Consider the following 8,657-nt stretch of genomic DNA (forward strand, 5'->3'; position numbering starts at 1 on the left):
CAGTCTTTGGTAGCGGGCCGCATCGGTGGCACTGTGTTATCCTCAAAGTGTGCGAAGAATGTGTTTAGCCTATCCGGAAGCAAGATGTCTCGGCGACGTGGACGGTTTTCCTTTTGTAGTCCGTGATTGTCTGTAGTCCCTGCCACATACGTCTCATGTCTGAGCCATTGCATTGCGACTCCACTTTATATCTATTCTGACATTTAGCTTGTTTGATTGCCTTGGAGTGAATAACTACACTGTTTATATTCTGCCATATTCCCAGCCACCTTGACATGGTTAAATGCGGTGGTTTGTGCTTTCAGTTTTGCACGAATGCTACCATCTATTCACTGTTTCTGGTTACGGTAGGTTTTAATAGTCACAGTGGGTACTACATCTCCTATACACTTCCTTATAATCTCAGTCATCGTATCTGTGTATGCGTCTAGATAATTTTTTCGCAAGCTACCCGGAACATATCCCAGTCCACATGATCAAAACAATCCTGAAGCATGGGTTCTGATTGGTCAGATCAGTGTTGAATAGTTATTAGCACGGGTACTTCCTGTTTGAGTCCATTCAGGCGATTTGGAACTTTCAAACAGTTGTTATGAATGCGGTCGGACGGGCGAGGGTGACGGCGGTGTGACTTCAAGAGACGTCTTCACAGAAGAAGTTGTGCGCACACAGCGAGCTGCAGGAAATATACATTTAGTAATAAGGTTGAATTTAAAAGATGGAGTCGTGGTCAGATTTGCCAAAATGAGGGAGCATTCCGGAAGTTTGAATAGCAATGGTCAAGAGCCTTAGCAGCGCGAGCAGTACAGTCAATTAGTTGATAGAACTGTGGCAGCCTAGTCCTCAAATTTTATTTGGTAAAGTCCCCAGCTACAATAAATGCAGCCTCAGGATATGTGGTTTCCAGTTTGCATAAAGTCCAGTGAAGTTCTTTGAGGGCCGTTGTGGTATCGGCTTGAGGAGGGATGTAAACGTCCGTGGCAATGACGGAGGAGAATTCTTTTGGGAGATAATATGGCCGGCATTTGATTTTGAGGTATTCTAGGTCGGGTGACCGAAAGGACTTGAGTTCTTGTATGTTTCTAGAATTACACCATGAGTCGTTCATCGTGAAACACACCCCTTCTGCTTCCCGAGAGATATTTATTCCTGTCTGCGTGATATACTGAGAACCGTGCTGGCTTTACTGACACTGACAGTGTCTCCCGAGAGCCATGTTTCCGTGAAACAAAGTATGTTACAGACCCAATGTCTCTCTGGAAAGAAATCCTTGCTCTAAGCTCATCAACTTTCTTATCCAAAGACTGAACATTAGAGAGTAATATACTCGGAAGCGGTGGGGGGGGGTGTGCGCCTCCTAAGTGGAACCAGCAGGCCGCCTCGAGTGCCTCTCCTCTGCCGGCGATGTTTTGGGTCGGCCTTTGGAATAAGTTAAATTTCTCTGGGGAGAGTGAACAAAGGATCTGCTCCAGGGAAATCGTATTCCTGGTTGTAATGCTAGGACTTCTGGTGAGTTACCGCCGCTCTAATCTCCAATAGTTCTTCCGGGCTGTATGTAATGACACAAAACATTTCCTGAGCTAAATATGTAAGAAATAGTACAGTTTCCTAAGAGCTAGTCGTGATGCTGCCATCTCCGTTGGCACCATCTCCGGTCGGTGCTCTAGAGTTTCTCTGTGGAGGTGGGAGAACCTTCCAGAAAAACAACCATCTCTGCAGCACTCCACCAATCAGGCCTATATGGTAAAGTGACCAGACAGAAGCCACTCCTCAGTAAAGGCACATGACAGTCTGCTTGGAGATTGCCAAAAGCCACCTAAAGAGTCCCAGACCATGAGAAACAAGATTCTCTGGTCTGATGAAACCAAGATTGAACTCTTTACACTGAATGCCACATCTGGAGGAAACTTGGCACCTTCCCTACAGTGAAGCATGGTGGTGGCAACATCATGCTGTGTGCGTTTTCTTCAGCGGCATGGACTGGGAGACTAGTCAGGATCGAAGGAAAGATGAACAAAGCAAAGTACAGAGAGATCTTTGACGAAAACCTGCTCCAGAGCACTCAGGACCTAAGACTGGGGCGAATGTTCATCTTCCAACAGGACAACAACCCTAAACACACAACCAAGACAACGCAGGAATAGCTCAGGATGAGTCTCTGAATGTCCTTGAGTAGCCCAGCCAGAGCCCGGACTGAGTGAAGGGTCAGAATGCTTATGTAACCGTGATATTTCATTTTCTTTCTTTTTTTACAAAACCTGTTTTTGCTATGTCATTATTAAAATTCTAATATTAAATTCACATAATTGCCTTAATGAGGGAAATCAAACAAGCAAAACAACATGGCAGTGATTTAGACAGAGCAAAGACATTTCAGCTTATGATTTCACCTGACAGCTTTATTCACAGGCAAATGAAAGATGGTTGTAATATGCTACAATAATTGTACTATTGGGGGATATGAAACCTAAGACAAAAGTGGTAACCAACATGGAAAAGATGTTGAATTGACGTCTGTGCCCAGTGGGATGAACACATATACAAAAACATATTTATTTTCAGACAAATCGAAACACTAGCCATGAGGTCCTTTTCTATCCATTCCACCTGCCTGCACAGAGAGGAGAGAGAGCAGAATGATCCTGCTGCCATATCTCACAGAAACCATTTAACCATTTCCCCTAACCATTTACCGTCTCCACAGCAACCTTCAAGGTGACGACCAGACAGGTTCATACTATTTTAAATATTATACTCTGGGTGTTTGTTTTAGCCTGCAGATAGACTGGGTTCACTGATTTCCATCTACTCTACTGCTTCCATAAGATATAATGCCAGGAAAACTCAATTAAGCACAGCTAAAATATTTGAAAATGATTTTGAATAGTACTTGAACCCAGGTCTGGTTACATAGCTGTGTTTTCTTGTCCTCCTTAGTCTTTCCTCTGATGAGCTCCTTATGTCCCAGTCATTACAGCAGCTGATGCAGCCTGACAACCAGAGGGCTCCAGCCTACACCAATGGCAGCTAATTAATTTGGCCAGACAAACAAACGTCTGAGGGTTAAATTGCTGCTCCAATAATGACCTAATACAACGAAATGAGAGAAATATGTTATAACAGAGAGCTCTCCGCTGATGATTCTCTTTTATCTCCTCCCAGAAGTCTACCTTCAACTGCAGATCCCACTAGAACGGGCCTCGTGAGACCGTGCTGCTTGATAACCACGACAATTAGTATCATCTGAGACGTGGCTATAAAACAGTAACCATTCATACAGTAGACACTCTAGAGCTGAGGCAAAGCGATGTCTACTTCAATCTATTTCTATGTGTGAACTAGAGAAATTCATTATATTTCTAAATATAGAGAAATTCTGAAAGTGTTCAAAACCTTATATCAAAAGGTAGAAATATAATCTCAGAAACACAATGCAATTCTCATACTGATTGAGCTACAGTACATTCCACAATGCAGATGTAAAGTACAGTGCAGTCAATTTAAAATGAAACTAAAACAATTTCTAGTGCTGATGAGGGTGATAGGTGAGAGCTGTAACTGTGGCCCACCCACACACGAACATGATGACTAAGCCTACCTATGGTCTAGACTCCAGGCTCTGAATCTGACAGCGTGTGTGTGTCTGAGCTTAGAGGTGCCTTGTCTTGGCAGCAACATAGCCCAACACTCCAGGCACATCACATATCCTCGGAACACAGACCATTGGATACAAACAAGCAGGAAACAGTTGACCCTTCTAACTGACCCTCCCTGAAGCACATACAGCCCTTGAAGCATTCAGAGGACACCATCACCATCATCATCATCATTATCACTGCTACACCCTGCCATAAACACAGTGATAGAAAACCAGTTAGGCTCTTGTTCTTGGCTGCGTTGTTGTTGCCATGGTGTGTGACGCGTTTTCAAAGTACTTCATGCTTATTTCTCTAGTAAACATGCTATAGAAAGCAGGGTCTGTTGTCAAACTATGTAATTCCCCCTCAAAGGAGCAGTTATTGTTGATTTAGCATGTAATTACCACCACTCATTCCATATAGCTTCCATAAGCGTCATGAAAAGAGGGAGGGGGTAGGGAAACAAAGTGATTCATCGGAAAGAAACGTAGGTGGAACCAATTATCACAAACGTCACCCTGCTACTCGTTCAGGTTTCAATCAAGTGGCGTTTCTATTTATGATTTGGGTCGTATCTACCAACCACTCTTCCTCCTGTCTTCCTCTCCTCCGTCAGCCCTCCTTCCTCCCATCCTCCTGTCATATGCGTGCTCCCATTGTGCCTGTTAATCTCTAGCTTCCAGCCCTGAAGATAATGAAGGCCAGGGAGGGGATCCCTTCTGAGGAAGCCCATGCTAGCCTGCAACACCAGCCAACCAGGGAGCATCAGTCAATCAGGGAGACAGACAGCACTGACAGACCCCACTAGCCTAGCATAGCCTACTACTGAGACGGACAGGGAGACAGGGAGGGAGACAGACAAGGAGACAGGGAGGTAGACAAACGGGGAGACAGACAGGGAGACAGACAGAGAGACAGACAGACAGACAGGCAGGCAGGGAGAAAGACAGCACTGGCAGAGCCTGATGGGCCTCACAACTACCCCTCCCCTCCCACCCACTAGCCTCGGCTGGTAATATTAATGATTATATTTCATAATGTAAGGATGAGAATTGGATGTTAGTGACTGATTAGTAATGCCTGACGAGTCCCTATAAATTGGTCTATGTCATGCCAGATAATTGAGTAAGCATGCCAAACGGCATGTTAAATAGCTATTTTCTAAAAACCAAAGACAGTAAATATTGCTTGGGTTAGGATAGAGGGAGAGAGAGACCAAGAAAGAGGGAGGAGGGTGAAGGATGCAGAACATCCTATATATCAGCACAGAGCATAGCAAAACCAAAATGAGTTTTATTTTCTGCTTACTGTAAGCTCTGGAGTTAGGAAATAACCAAGCAGCACTGATGAGGAACTAATTACATGTGCTTCCATTTTGGATAATGTTCTTCGAGACGAGCTGATAAAAACTGTAAGTGCGTGAAGATGCTTCTCACATAAAACCCACAGACAGCGATTAGGGAAGACAGACTCTGCCATGGAGATCTCCATAAATTATAGTGTCTAAATGGATAGAAAACACTGTGGTAGCCCAGCAACCAGCTACAATTATCTTCAACAATGTGACTTCTGAGACACCCAAGGGAAAACATACGTGAAGGAGTATGCATTGGGAGGCATTGTGTTTTCAAGTTATTCTGGCTTTAAGGGAGAAATATACTGTTACATATTAATAGTCAAATATGTTATGTGATATTCTCTGTGCAGTAAAATGAAACACCTTATCAACAAATCTGCTGATGCATACAATATTACTCTAAAGCAATCTCTATGAGCTTCGGATCAACATTCTTTCATCCGACCTTGATAATTCTTTAAAAAACTGCACATAAAATGGACCACTGCTCTGGCAAAGAGAAAATATGTAATGTACATCTTCTCTCAGTAAGGAAAATACTGAGAAATCAGTATCCCACAACAAAAAACATACTGTCCAATTTGTGCAGGAAAAATACTACAATATTTTGAATAGGACTGTCAAAGTTACCGTGTTTATAACGCATTAACCCGTGACATGTTTAGCGCTGTAAATTGTTTTGACAAGGTTAATCGCCATTTCTTCACAGCACGAGACCATTTATGCACACCTGTTTTCGCATCAATCCTTTTAAGTGCAGAACACAACACGGAACACAGCTACAGCCTTTACATAGCTGAAGACTGTATTCTTCTAGCCAAAATCTTGTCAAAGTTATATTACTGGAGCTATGATTTGTCTTTCTGCCGCGGATTCGTGTGCATGTCACAGGCCATTTTAAACTACTCGCAAGACACATTTTTGGGGTTTGATATAAAAAACATTGTTTAGCTAGCTAATCATGTTACCTACCTAGCTAGCTACCTGATAACTGACAACCAGAGGTGAGAGAGAGGGGATGTGGGAGAGAGAGGATGTGGGAGAGCGGGAGTAAGTGAGAGAGATGATGTGGGAGAGCGGGAGTAAGTGAGAGAGATGATGTGGGAGAGCGGGAGTAATTGAGAGAGATGACGTGGGAGGGTGAGAAGGTGTGAAGGCCTATGTGTGTAAAGTTATCTGAACAGTACAGATGGTTACAGTGTTTTCAGAACATTGTTGGACAAGTTTAAAAGCTCTTTGTTTTTTGTATCCATAGAGATAGTTACACTCATTTAGAATGCCTGAAGATTAACAGTACTGTGTGTGTGTGTGTGTGTGTGTGTGTGTGTGTGTGTGTGTGTGTGTGTGTGTGTGTGTGTGTGTGTGTGTGTGTGTGCTGTGCTGTGCAATAACAGTGATAAGAGGGAGTAGGCCTACTTAACCATTGGGAGCATTAATAGTTCTATGTTAGTGACTTTTGTGTTGTTTATGGTGAACATGCTATTAAAATATCCTGATGTAGATAATTTTGTGTTGATCATGATGAACATGCTATTAAAACATTCCAATGTACATAATTTTGTGTTTCTATCCATTACCATCAAAGTATGCCTGTAACTCAATGTACTTCTTGTTAAATATATGTTTTTATCAAATTCAAAAATGTAATTTAAATGTAATTAACTAATGCAATTAACTCGATTCATTATTTTACTCGTTTGACAGCACTAATTTAGAAACGTCAGTACTAGGCATGGTGAGAATAGAGTTCAGCTTTACGGCGCTGATATAAAACATACTGAAAGCAATTTCCTGCTGAGAGAGAGATAAGGAGAGAAGAGAGATACAGGGGGAGAGAAAGATGGAGAGACAGAGCGAGAATGTCCTGGGGCTCTGTTCACAAACACAAACAGACCCCACAGAGCCCCAGGACAACAACACAATTAGACCCAACCAAATAATGAGAAAACAAAAAGATTATTACTTGACACATTGGAAACAATTAACAAAAAAACTGAGCAAACTAGAAAGCTATTTGGCCCTAAACAGAGAGTACACAGTGGCAGAATATCTGACCACTGTGACTGGCCCAAATTTAAGGAAAACTTTGACTATGTACAGACTCAGTGAGCATAGCCTTGCTATTAAGAAAGGCCGCTGTAGGCAGACCTGGCTCTCAAGAGAAGATAGGCTGTGTGCACACTGCCCACAAAATGTGGTGGAAACTGAGCTGCATTTCCTAACCTCCTGCCAAATGTATGACCATATTAGAGACACATATTTCCCTCAGATTACACAGATCCACAAACAATTCGAAAACAAACCCAATTTTGATAAACTCCCATATCTACTGGGTGAAACATCATAGTGTCATCACAGCAGCAATATTTGTGACCTGTTGCCACAAGAAAAAGGCAACCAGTGAAGAACAAACTCCTATGTAAATAATAACAATAAATAATAACAATAAATAATAAATACATACCCATATTTATGTTTATTTATTTTCCCTTTCGTACTTTAACTATTTGCATATCGTTACATCACTGTATATAGACATAACATAACATTTGAAATGTCTTTATTGTTTTGGAACTTCTGTGAGTGTAATGCTTACTGTTACTTTTTATTGTTTATCTCACTCTTGTTTATTATCTACCTCACTTGCTTTGGCAATGTTGACATATGTTTCCCATGTCAATAAAGCCCTTAAATGGAATTGAATTGAGAGAGAAGGACAGAGAGAAAAGAGTCAGAGAGAGGGAGTGAGCAAGTGGGAAGGATAAAGAGAGGACGAAGTGACAGAGAGCGATGTGAGACGTCACATTGACTCTCACAAAAGCCGCTTTACCTTGAAATTTCAGGCAGCAGCAGAAAGGGATTTCACTCTTTCCAGCAATAAAAATCCATACAGTTGATGTACTAGCTAATCAGGCCACAGCGATATTGGACATGTTCAGAATAAATACAATCTACAGACGGTAATGGACTCCTGGGTGAGACGTGTGCTACTGGAATTGACATGTTGACTGTAGAAATAGAGAAATAACAATGTACTCTTGCTCTGATTTTTTAAGAAGAATTTATATAACCAATTGCTACTGGCAGACTAAATTCTCCCAATGGCGATATCTGTCAACAAACGAATGAGCTTCAATCCACAACACATCATGCCAATACCTTTGGTTACTTTTGATTTTGTTGGGTTTAGGTGTTTTTATTACCGAATTCCAACTCATTTGTCGTTAATCACGTAGCTCACACTGTAAAAAGTATTCATATGGCTCGAAGCTCAGTCTTTACTGCAACACTATATCAAATCAGCCAGCCTGTCAGCCAATCAGAGCTTGACCCACGATACAGTCAGGTAGCACTCCCACGGTGACAGGCAGCTGCTGATGTTGATAGACCACTAGTGCTTACAAATTCTCAGAAAACAAGCTAGCTACAGATGCTGTATCTTAATTTGATCATCCTGTTGTTGCAGGATTTTTCTTGCACAGCAGGAAATGAAAACTTGTAGTGTATCCACGGTTTAAAAAGGCTTCTAAGGTTGTTGTATCCAATTTAACATTACAGACTTGATTTGCCCTAAGGAAACATTTATTTACCCCTACAAAAAAATGTTAATTAATTATAATCCACATAACATTTCACATTTCCTGTTGATGCAGGATTATTTT

The sequence above is a fragment of the Oncorhynchus mykiss genome, chromosome 11 (genome assembly GCF_057628025.1).
Source record: "Oncorhynchus mykiss isolate SJ-2025 chromosome 11, ASM5762802v1, whole genome shotgun sequence".
NCBI lineage: Eukaryota > Metazoa > Chordata > Actinopteri > Salmoniformes > Salmonidae > Oncorhynchus > Oncorhynchus mykiss.